At 45.6% G+C, this 11,227-nt stretch overlaps 1 long non-coding RNA gene across 1 annotated transcript; it reads right to left on the minus strand.

Annotated features, from left to right (window-relative positions):
• Positions 1 to 9,169: 9,169 nt before the first annotated feature.
• On the minus strand, positions 9,170 to 11,001 carry LOC128817796 (uncharacterized). Its single transcript, XR_008440299.1, has 3 exons — positions 10,930 to 11,001; positions 10,377 to 10,646; positions 9,170 to 9,428 (listed from the first exon to the last, which is right to left on the minus strand). It is a non-coding gene; the product is annotated as an uncharacterized LOC128817796 (long non-coding RNA).
• Positions 11,002 to 11,227: the final 226 nt, after the last annotated feature.

Consider the following 11,227-nt stretch of genomic DNA (forward strand, 5'->3'; position numbering starts at 1 on the left):
TTCCTCCCTCACACATCCAGTTCTCTGCCTTAGATTTTTTTTGCCTCTTCTAAGATTGATTGGGAGCTTTTATCATCTTTTGAGATTCTACTTGATTGGTCACCAGTGTGAGTGCAAAGAATTGTTGCCCAGAGCAGCTGTGGCTGCCCCTGGATCCCTGGCAGTGCCCAAGGCCAGGCTGAATGGGGCTTGGAGCAGCCTGGGACAGTGGAAGGTGTCCCTGCCCATGGCAAGGAGTTGAAACTGGATGGTCTTTAAGGCTTCTTCCAACTCAAACCATTTCATGATTCCAGTGTTCTTTCTCCCCTTATACAATGCTGCCATTCTTTCACATCCAACATTAACGTCAGACCCTGCAAGCAGTGCAAGTCTTCTTCTGTGCTTTACCCACTCTGATATAGTCTAGAAGAGAAATTAAGCTCAGAACAAGGTTTTCCCAGTTCTTTTTCAAGGAAATTATTTCACTAATCTTTGGTCATAATGTGGATTTTAAACCTTGTCATAAAAGGTGAGATCTGAGCTTTGGGGAGTAAAGAGCATCCAATACGTAGCACTCACCTCATTCTCCTGGAGGTGAGTTTTGCTTACCTGTTCCAAGTCCTTTAGACTTTCACACCACCTCTTTTCTGTGCTCTCAGGGATATGTGAGCCCCTTGCATGCTCTTGCAGAAATAAGCAGAGTTTTATGAATAAAAGACAGCATTTGACAACACTAAAGGAGACAAAGCAAAGAGAAACTCTTGATCAAAGAGGGCTTGCACAGTTTCAAGGGCAAATACAAAGAAAATGCTGGTTTTGTTCCAAAATAAGAAAAGAAAAATCCCCCAGCTTTACAGGAAGATCTCTGTTCATTTCCCCACCTTGCCAAGTAGTTTTGGATCTGTGAGTGCTGAAGACACCAAACACTTTCTTTTTCCATCAGGATCCCGGGAGCCTTCCCTGACCATGCTGCCCCTGCTTCTGAAAGGTTTGTCTTTCTCTCCCTCTGCTTGCAGAGCATCTTTAAAACAACTCTGCCTTGTTCAGAATGTTGAGGTTGGCTGTCTAAACTGCAGCTAAATCAAAAACATAGCTGATGATTTGGACAGATACAGGCTGGGTGGGATTCCTGCCAACGTTATATTTGCTTTTGTCTTCATAAAGAGCAGTCCTGGGAGATGTGCACTGCAACCAGGAAGAGTCTGACAAAGGCATGTGCCTTTATAAAGGGCTTTTTTAGAAAATTTATTTTTTGAGTCAGCCAGCTCTGTGAGCTATTTCAGGCCATGGTGTGTTGATCAGCTGCAGAGTGTAATAATGCCTTGAAAGACAATGCCTTGTTTCTGGCCCCTGCAGATATTTTGGAATTGGGTGCAAGGGTTAAAGCTGTGCAGAGCCCACCCTGGGCAATCCTGTCTGCCATGGATGTGCTGGATGTGACCCCACTCTGGGAGCAGCCTGTGGATTGCTCCTGATCCCGATATGGGATCCTTTGCAGCAGGAAAAGTTGCCAGGTGCCTGATTGACAGGAGTTTGTACATTTTTCACTGCCGTTTAGGAAAATGAAAAGTGTGAAATATTTTGGGGTGTCTCTTACCACCAGCTTTGAGCATGTGGCTGATTTTAGGCCCCTGAGCAGTCTGAAAGGATTCCATATCTGTGGATATCCATACCTGTGAGCTTGGAGAAAGTGTGGCTGTTGCATAGGACTTAAATGACTTAAAGTCATTATTTTGTGTGTATTTCAATGGGATTGAGGGTGTCCACCTTATTCTCCAGCTTATTCTCCATGTCTTGAATTTAATTTAAGAATAAATTAAATTTATTCTTAAATTTTTTAAGAAAAAAATTATTTTCTGCTGGTGAAATTGGTATGAGCATTTAATATTGCAACACATCCAATACTGTGTTTTACAAAGCCTGCAATAATAGAGATGGTACAAAAAAATAACAGAAATTAAACTGGGGGTAATCCCTGTGGTTTGGGGCCAAATTTAGTTCAAGTCTAATAGTAAGAAAGTGAAGCTGATATGGGAGATGCAATTTGCTGAGGCAGAGGAATGGCTGGGCTATTAATGACCTTGCAGAGAGATCACTGAACATGTTGTGGACACAACTCTGCAGTTTTCAGGGTTCTCCCATGAAAAGGAAGTTTTCAGGGCTCTCCTATGAGAAGGAAGGCAAGCCAAGCAACCAGAGACCAGGAATTTAAGGAAGTTTTTCTTTAAGACAATATAGGGATGAAGCATGATGTAAATAGGAAAGAAAAAGAGGTGCATTCACCAGCAGCCCATCTTAGCACTGTCCTGAGAGGAGTAGGTAGTGCAGTTCCTTCCAAACATGGATAGAAGTTGGGGTTTTGTGAATGCCAAACCCCTGTAAAACCAGCCTCACCAGCAGCTCTCTCCTCAGCACCTTGTTACCCGTGCTGTGCTTAGACTGCCCGTACAGACAATTCAGAACCTTCTGAGTGCCATCAGTCTGTTGCATTTCACAGCTGTTTTCTCCTGCTTGCCTTTACCTTACAAGGCAAACATTCCTGAGCAGCATTGGGAAGAAACATTTTTATGGACAGATGGGCTCTAAACCTGCCATCCACTGAGGGCCAGCTCCAACATCCCAGAAGAGGGACGTTAAAATTTCATACTCAGTAAGACTTAGGGGTTGTTTGACAATGTCTGCTGGTATTTAATCCTTCACTCTGCCTGCAGTGGTCTTGCTGTTCCCAGGATTTTGGTTTTACTTTCATCACCTCCATGAGGTTTCTGGCCTGTTCTGCCTGCCTGGTACCTCAGCCTGGAGCAAAGGAGGCTCAGGGGGGACCTTGTGGCTCTGCACAGCTCCTGACAGGAGGGGACAGCCGGGGGGGGTCGGGCTCTGCTCCAGGGAACAGGGACAGGAGGAGAGGGAACGGCCTCAGGCTGGGCCAGGGCAGGCTCAGGGTGCACATCAGGAGGAATTTCTTCATGTAAAAATTAATCAGGTATTGGCAGGGGCTGTCCAGGGAGGTGGTGGAGTCCCCATCCCGGGAGGTCTTTAAGGACACTCAGTGCTCTGGGCTGGTGCCAAGGTGAGGATCAGTGTTGGACTCAATTATCATGGAGATCTTTCCCAACCTCAGTGATTCTGTGATTCTAAGATAAGAATTTGCCTTTGTGTCATAGATCAGGCAGTGGCAGAGTAGGCAGAGAGGAGACCTTGGTTCTCCTCAGTGTTTCTGATCTTTTCTTATCGGTGCTAAACTGGTGTTGACCCTGCTGCCTGCCAGCTAAACATCCCTGCTGGTCTGTCCCTGGCAGAAACAGGTCTGGGAGCTGTAGGATGGAGCCCCAGCCAACAACCCTGCTTAGCTGTGCTGCCTTGGGCTCTTCTCTGAGATCACCTGTAGAGATGTTTTCCCTTCACTCAGGGATCAAAAGGCCCAGACATTTTCTCAGCTGCATCATTTTTTGTCTTAAACCCTTCTAAAGCCCCACTCATGTTTTTGACAGCTCCAATCTGCCTGCAGTGCTGCAATATTGCACTTTTGGTGAAGCTGCAATGAGGTTTTACAGCAGTCCTGTATTATTCCCCCAGCTGCTTCACTGTCCCGACCACCAGATCAAGTGTGAGTCTGGTTCCAGTGCTCCTGGCTATGATTTACCCTACTGCTACCTCCTCCCTCCTTCACTTCCTCCTTTTTTTTAAGACCAGCAATATTTGGACAGTAATTGTAGCCCCAGGGCTTGTATAAATTCATTAAAGTCCCTGCCTTTTGAAGTGGAATTAGTGCTTTGTTGAAGCTGTTTGTGTTCTGGGTCATGAACCATCTGATGGGAGGCCCGGGTCCATCTGGGCTGTGCTAATTAGAGCTGCCTGCCCTGGAGCTCTGGGGCTGAGGCTGCAGCTCAGTGCAGGGAGCAGCTCAAGGATCTGAGCTGCAGAACCACCTCTGGCTTTCATGCTGGAAGCTGATTTTCCCTGGACAAACCTCCAGAGTGGGAGCTTGTGTCTGCTTGTGCAGTACTTTCCTATACCCCACATCCTCACTAGGAAACCTCTGGAGACTTTTTACCTCAACGCTTTTTTCTCCTAAGAGGTAAATTCCTTGCCAGAAGCCTGTTATAATAAATCCCCCATCTAGAGATGGAAAATCATCATCTTCTAGTCCTGTAGATCTTTACCAGTTCCTTCAAATGCTCTATCCCTGGCTCCTGACTGTATCCAGGGGGTATGACATGGGGTATTGTAGGGGATAGCTTAGGATTTTGGCTTCTTAAGCACATGCTTCTGCTGTCCAAGCTTAACTTTCTTATTAATAAAAAATACAGCTCAAATTGAAATTGTTGGTCTAGAACTCTGGCTCAGGGTTTTTCTGCTGAACCATGATCAGAAGTGACGTGGTAACAATACAGCTGGAAATCCTGGAGTGGCTAAAGGTGCATTAATTTGTGGTTTCCAATGTTGACATTTGCTCTCAAGCTCTTTGAAATCTTCTAAAGAGCTTCAGTGTTATGTTGGACACCCTAAAAGGGCTTGGGACCTTAGCCAGGTGTGTATAGACCACTCTGGTGTGCAGACAGAACATATCTCAATTATTAGGTAACACTTTTTGTTTGCTGCCAGCTCACAATTTGCTCACTTTGGATAAAAATGCAGCACAATAAATAGGAAATAGGAGTAACTCTGCTTAGATCACACTTCAGTCACTTAGCTATCCGAGCTAACCAGATATTTCCAAGGAAAATTTATTTGAATTTTTAAGTCTGGATTCACAAAAATATAATTATAGTACTTTGGGCAAGGTCTTCCCAGATGAGCTGGATCTGAGGTGCTCCTGGGCTGTGACAGCCACTCCCAGCTCTGCACTGGGCGTTTCTGTAGGAAAAGTATTTGGCATTTTGGCACTGTCCATATATCCCCTTGAAATAGCCAGATTAATCCCTTCTTTTAGGCAAAGGAAATTTATAAATAATTCTCGTGGTGCTGAGCTTACACAAGGCAGCAGATGTCTCACAGTCCCCAAAGGCCATGGCAAGTCCCTCTGAGCTTTGTACTGCACAGTTGTTCACATCTCACCAACAGCTGAACTTTCAACTCTTGAAGGTTCAAAAGAATCTGACTTTGGTGAGAAATGCAGAAATTCTGGAGAGAATAGAGGCTGCTCAAGGAGCATGATGTCTTTCAAGGGTGTTGCTCAGACGTGCAAGAGGTGAAGGAGCTGTGCTTGGACAATTTGCTTCCCTGGTTCTGGATGGCTTGGTGAAGTATTTGAGCTGTACAAATCACTTAATTACTTTATGGCTTATTTCTCAATTGAAATGAAAATCCTTTGGGATGAAACTGTTCTTGATAAACATCTCAGGCTTTTAAGAACTCCTTCTGGGTTTATTGCCCTTTAAATTAGTGTGCTGTCTCGTTTGGCTTCAGCTCTCAAACCAGAGAACAGATTGACATTCTGAATTAAAAATAGAATTATCCACAGCTACTCCTGCAGCTTGGCATTATTCTGGTTCTGGTTGGTCTTGGGCTCCTTTTCTTTTTGCATGGGGAAAAAGCCAGTCCAGGTCTGGTTATCAACAGCAAAGTCCACTGTTCAAGACCCAGAGGCATCTGAAGTCCCTGCATGGTGTGAGGCTTGGCAGAAGCTGACTTTGATTAAATACAAATCAACCAGGAGGTATTTTTTCCCCTTTCTCAGCATCTCTTTTGGCAGAGCCTCCATCTGTGGTTAGGTTGGAGAGCCCAGCTGCTGTTCCAGGCTGAACAGAGTGCCCACGGTGGGATCTGGTGAATAGCTCTATTCATAAGTCATCCTACCCTCCCTCTTTCTCCTTCCAGCTTGAAGCCTTCAGGATACTTGTGCAACCTTGGCCATGCCATCCTGAGTGGGGAAGGGTGGGAACAGCCCATCCTCAGGGTGGGAGCAGCACGTAGAGCCCGCTCATGGGGAGCATCAGAAAAGGAGCTCAGACAACTCCTGCATTTCCCTCTTGAGCACAGCCCGCCAGTCGTCTTCTCCAAGGGCTGATTCTTCCCCCTTGAGCAGCTTGGCTGTTTCCTGCCCTGCCAGTCTGCTGGATGTGTAAGGCAAAGCCTCATTCCCCTCTGGAGCTGATGATATGAGAAGCTGAGGGAAGTGCCTGCTGTGTGCCTCTTGTTACCTTGCTTGGCACAATAATGCCTGCTGATCCCAGGCTTGGAAAGTTTCTCCAGGGATTTTTAGGTTAAAAAAGGTTCTCTTTCATTTTGGACTGTAATGGAACTCGAGTGTTGGAAAGCTTGACAAAGTCACAAGCTGCTCTGTCTTTTCTTGTTTATTTTATTAGCAGAGAAGAAAATACGAGACTTAAGAGGGAAAACAAGCCAAAGGTGGGAGGGGAGAGGATATACAGGAGTAGAAACAAATTTGAAGAGGTAAAACGGAGACTTCCTGAAAAGAACTTTCATAGAATTATGTAAATAAATATTGACTCTGAAAACAGCGACTTCCATGGCTTGGCCAGAAAATGAAACATTTTTGCACTGGTGGAACAGCATTGTTTGACCATGATGGAGGCCTTGTCTGGTCAGCTTTGTCTCTCCATCCAAAGTGTTCTTGTACTTCTTGTCCTGATTTACCAAGCCAAAAGGCTTCTCTACATAATTATCCACAGCTGATGACCAGCTGGGTAAGGTGACAGAACCTTTCAATGACTGTAATGACTCAAACCTCTCAAAGTGGGATATATTTTGCTGCGTGACCACTGCATGCATTTGCAGGGAATCTTTTAATTCAGGAGTTAACCTTCAATAATCATCTTTTCATTTAGGAATTAACCTGATTTATCTATGCCTAAGTTCTCTCTCCAGGTGAAATATCTGGATTGCACCAGCTAACAGCAGAGCCCAACAGTAGGTGCAGACACAAGGATCTGTTTCACGATTTTGGGGAGAGCTGCAGGCTGTTCCTAGTCAGCTCAGCTGCTCTGAATTCTTCACTTGCAGCTCACTGGTTTATTTGTGTGTTTTTCTGGCCACACAAACCCCTGTCACAATATTATTAGAAGATTTAAGTGGTACTTAAGTGGAAGTAGCAGGCTTCTGTGCTGCACAAGTTGTGTTTTAACAGAAAATTGATCCAGACAAGTCCCCAGATAGAAGCAGTAATTTACTACTCATGCTACTTCTTTCTAGGACAATGGAATTAGTGGCTAAAGTAAAGTCAGATTAGTTTTGTTTTCTAAAAGCAACCCTGAGAAGGCTCTTAGAGAACACCAGTAACACTTTCTCCGTGAGAAAAGCACAGAGCTCCTGTTGTTAACAGAAATGCTGTTTTTTTACTGATATCTTAAGTAGAATCTGAATGGGAAGAAACTCTTTGATATTCTGTCATGCATATAAGTGCTGAGTGATACTGACCCTCAGAGAATAACAGTAGACTGTTAAATTGTATCTTCTGAACAGTTTCATAGTTTAAATCTGAGTTGCTTCATAACTTAAATCCATCACTAATTATGTGTCTGCAAACCTATTCTTCTTCCTTTTGTCTTCAACTTTTCTCAACTACAAGAGGAGCTGTAAGTGCTGACCATCTCTGAAAGCCCAGTTTTGTGATGCAGACCACAGTCCAGAGGGTGCTGGCACTGCCCAGGCTCCCCAGGGAATGGGCACGGCCCCGAGGCTGCCAGAGCTCCAGGAGCGTTTGGCCAGCGCTGCCAGGGATGCCCAGGGTGGGGTTGGTGGGGGGTCTGGGCAGGGACAGGGGCTGGGCTGGGTGATCCTGGTGGGTCCCTCTCAGCTCAGGACTTTTTGGGATTCTGAGAGACCATGGCTGTGTGTGTTTGCTAATTAGGGGCCAGTGGACAGCTGGATGTGAAACACAGAAATCCTGAAATAGGAGCAAAACCCGGGATCTGCATAGCATTAAAGCTGGAGAAAAACAAAAACAGACATGAGGAAAATCAGTGTGGACCAGAGAGGGTGGGCAGTGGGTGAGCTGTAAGGCAAGACTGGTGGCCAGAGCTGCTGGAAGTAGTTGGGTACTGTTGAAAGAAACCTTGTTTTGTTGTGGGAGCTTCATAAGTTGGAAGTCACTAAGGAAATAGGAAACCTTGGCTCCTTCCCACTGGGGAAGGCAGTTTGTGAGGGTGCCTTTGTTCAGGGCCAATTTGTTTTCACTTGAGTTAATGCTTCATTAGTGCTGTCCTTGAGACCTTGGCTGTTATCCAAGGAAAAAAAAATAAAAGAGAGGGGGGAAGAGAGCCCCTCCAAAAAGCTTTGAAATAAAGCTGTTGGGTAGTTTAATGTTATCACAGAGGCAGCAGGTTAGAATAAGCAATTTCAAGTGTCTGAGCTGTTGCATGTTTGGGCCCCTTTTGTGTGGATTTCTGAGCTTGCTTTGGGCAGTCTCAGATCCTGAGTGCACGCTGTGGTCCTTCTGGGCTGCATTGGGAGTGGAATGGTTCTAAGCATATTTATGGCCACTTATAAATCCTAGGGATTTTTGATCCTCCTGGAGCTCTGCAGAGACAATGGAGATAAATTACTGCCCTTCCACAAAAGATCTCTGTAGAAGTTCTTGCTGGCTGCCCAGTCACCCTCTCATTTTGGAAAATTATTTATCTGCATGGCAGGAGCTTTCCAAATATAGAGCTGTTCTTCAGCCCTGCTCTTTTACAAATCTATTCAATAGCTCTGATTGAGCTTAATACACGTTGGAGTTAAAAATTTGCTCCTTAAAAGAGAGAGAGGTTTTCAAGGTGGGGGTCAGGCTCTTCTCCCAGGTCACCAGCTCTGGGACAGAAGGAAACAGCTCAGGCTGGGCCAGGGGAGGGTCAGGGTGGACATCAGCAGGAATTTCCTCATGGAAAGGGTGCTCAGGCCTTGGCAGGGGCTGCCCAGGGAGGTTTGGAGTGCCCATCCCTGGAGGTGTCCACAGAAGGCCAAGGTGGCACTCAGTGCTCTGGGCTGGGGACAAGGTAGAGATTGGGCACAGCTCAGACTCCAGATGGTCCTGGAGGTCTTTTCCAACCTCAGTGATTCTGGGATTCTGCAAGTTTAGGTTTGGGCCACTTGGCTATCCAGGTTAGGGCCCAGTCCAATGTAAACTGGGTGCAGAAAGTCACACTTCCATTTATTTTAATGGGAGTTGAATCACTACTCTGTTGCTTAGAGACATTTTTTCTAAGTAGATCTTGAAAAGGACAGGCTCAGTAGGAGCTTCAGATGAGAGCTGAAATTTGTATTTCCTTTCATGATTTGACTTCTCAAACAGCTGCATTTGTGCTGAACAGGGGGAATGTTCAAATCCATCTTAATCTCCAGGTAGTTGAACATCCTTTTCCTGTACTGGAGTCAGTTACTGTTTCCATCCTGCCTCCAGGTTCGTGGTCTGAAGGTGAAACACCATCTCCCCTGAGGGCTGAATCAGCTCCAGTTGGTTTCACTGGCAGCAGGACTTGAGGTTCAGTCAATCATACCTGAAACCCCTGCCCAAAGTTTTTGTTAAACTCTGGGAGTATTTGTTCTTGAAATCACAACTTCTGTGCTACAGTTGCCTACCTGCTGTGCTTTGGGTCTAAAATGCTTCACTACAATTCTTGAGCAAAAATCTCTCTTGTCAAATGCGGTTAAAAAAGAAAAAAAACCAGGATTGTTCTTAAAATCTACCCCCGAATCTAAGATTTCTTTCATGTGTCAGCAGGACTAATCCTGTCAGAGCTCAAAGTTCTTTCCAATATGGTTTAGGTGAGGAGCAGGAATTTAGACTGGGATCCTAATGGGTCTTTTCCAGCTTTAAACACCTTGTGATTCTATTCTATGATAATGTCTCCCCTGAGCTGAAGGAAGTGTCTGCATTGATGCCTTGTGAGGGCTACCCTAGAGCAGAGACTGGGCAGAGCTAAAGAATAAAGCAGGGATTTATTCAAAGGCCTCCATGGATCCACCTTGGGCAGCACCAGAGCCCAGCCAGGGCTGCAGCCAAGAGGAACCAAAATGGTCCCAAAATGCACGAGCGCTCCCAGGGGCTCTCACTGGGATCAGCTCTGCTCCATTTGCACCTTGCAGTTCATTGTCCCATTCCAGCTTTAGCCCAGGCACTCCCATCCTGCTTGTTTTTCTCTCTCCAGCCCACGCTGTTTGTGCTCCTGGGCCTGAGCTTTGGATCATTTGTCCTTGGTGCCCAGCTGGAGCAGGAATTGTTTTGTGTCCCTGCTCTGTGCACAGAGCTCACCATCCCCTCATGTGAAGCCCAGACCCACAGACTAAAGCAGCTCAGAATGTGAAAAATAGAAAAGCTCAAACCTGAGGCATCAGCATCTATCAATAAATAAGGAAAGGTCTAAGGTAGAAGTTGGCAGCAATTCCATGAATTCTGTGAAGCTCTCAGTGCCCAAGGTGACTCTGTCCCACAGGAACACATGCACTGCCCTTACCTCCTGCAGGCAGGAGTGATGTGAGAATCTGGGATGGTTCAAGCAAGTTTGAAGTCGCCTCAGCAGCTTTGCTTTGTTGTGCAATATATGTTCAGGCCACAGAGGGTAGCCCTTGTGTCTAAGCAGAAAACTGGAATGCTGTGTGTTCTTGGAGCAGGTAGGGCACAATACATATAAGGAGAAAGCAGTGACTTTTTGAGAAGAGAAAGCAAAATCCATTGCCCTCCTGGAGTGAATGAAAAGCAGTATCATGTGTATTACCTGAAAGTGCTAATGGACAAAAAGAAGAAAAAAGTAATCAGGTAGGTGAATGCTAAATGAAAACTAATTAATAAATGCACATGGAACAATTGTAAGCACACTGGTCTGGCTGCACTGGCTTCAGGTTTTCAGAATCTCCTGTTCTGAAGCAGATGGAACATGGAACAACCTGACTAGTATTGACAAGTTCTGCCTCTTGTAAATGGTGACAAAACGTGGATAAACACAGCTGCAAGAGGCAAGATCAGGAATCCCTTTTTACTCCTGTTAGCTCAGAGTGAGCAGCACCTACAGGACGTGTGCAGGTGTCACAGGTGTTTGTCATGAGGTGTAGAACACAGATCTGTGTCTGAGGTGCCTTTTGTGGGGTCTGGGGCTGGTGACAATCATGTTCCACCAGCACTGTGATGCAGCAGAGCTGTGCTGTGTCCCTGGGTGCTTGGAGACTACAGCCAGTGTTCCTTTGTTAGCCTGGCAGCACTGGGCACTCAGAACAGCTCGAGAGGATTGCATTATCTGAAGTCACATTTAGGCAGCCACATCGATACAGCTTCAATTTAGCTCAAGAAAATTTTCCTTTTTTTAGTTTT

The sequence above is a fragment of the Vidua macroura genome, chromosome 21 (assembly GCF_024509145.1).
Source record: "Vidua macroura isolate BioBank_ID:100142 chromosome 21, ASM2450914v1, whole genome shotgun sequence".
Taxonomy (NCBI): domain Eukaryota; kingdom Metazoa; phylum Chordata; class Aves; order Passeriformes; family Viduidae; genus Vidua; species Vidua macroura.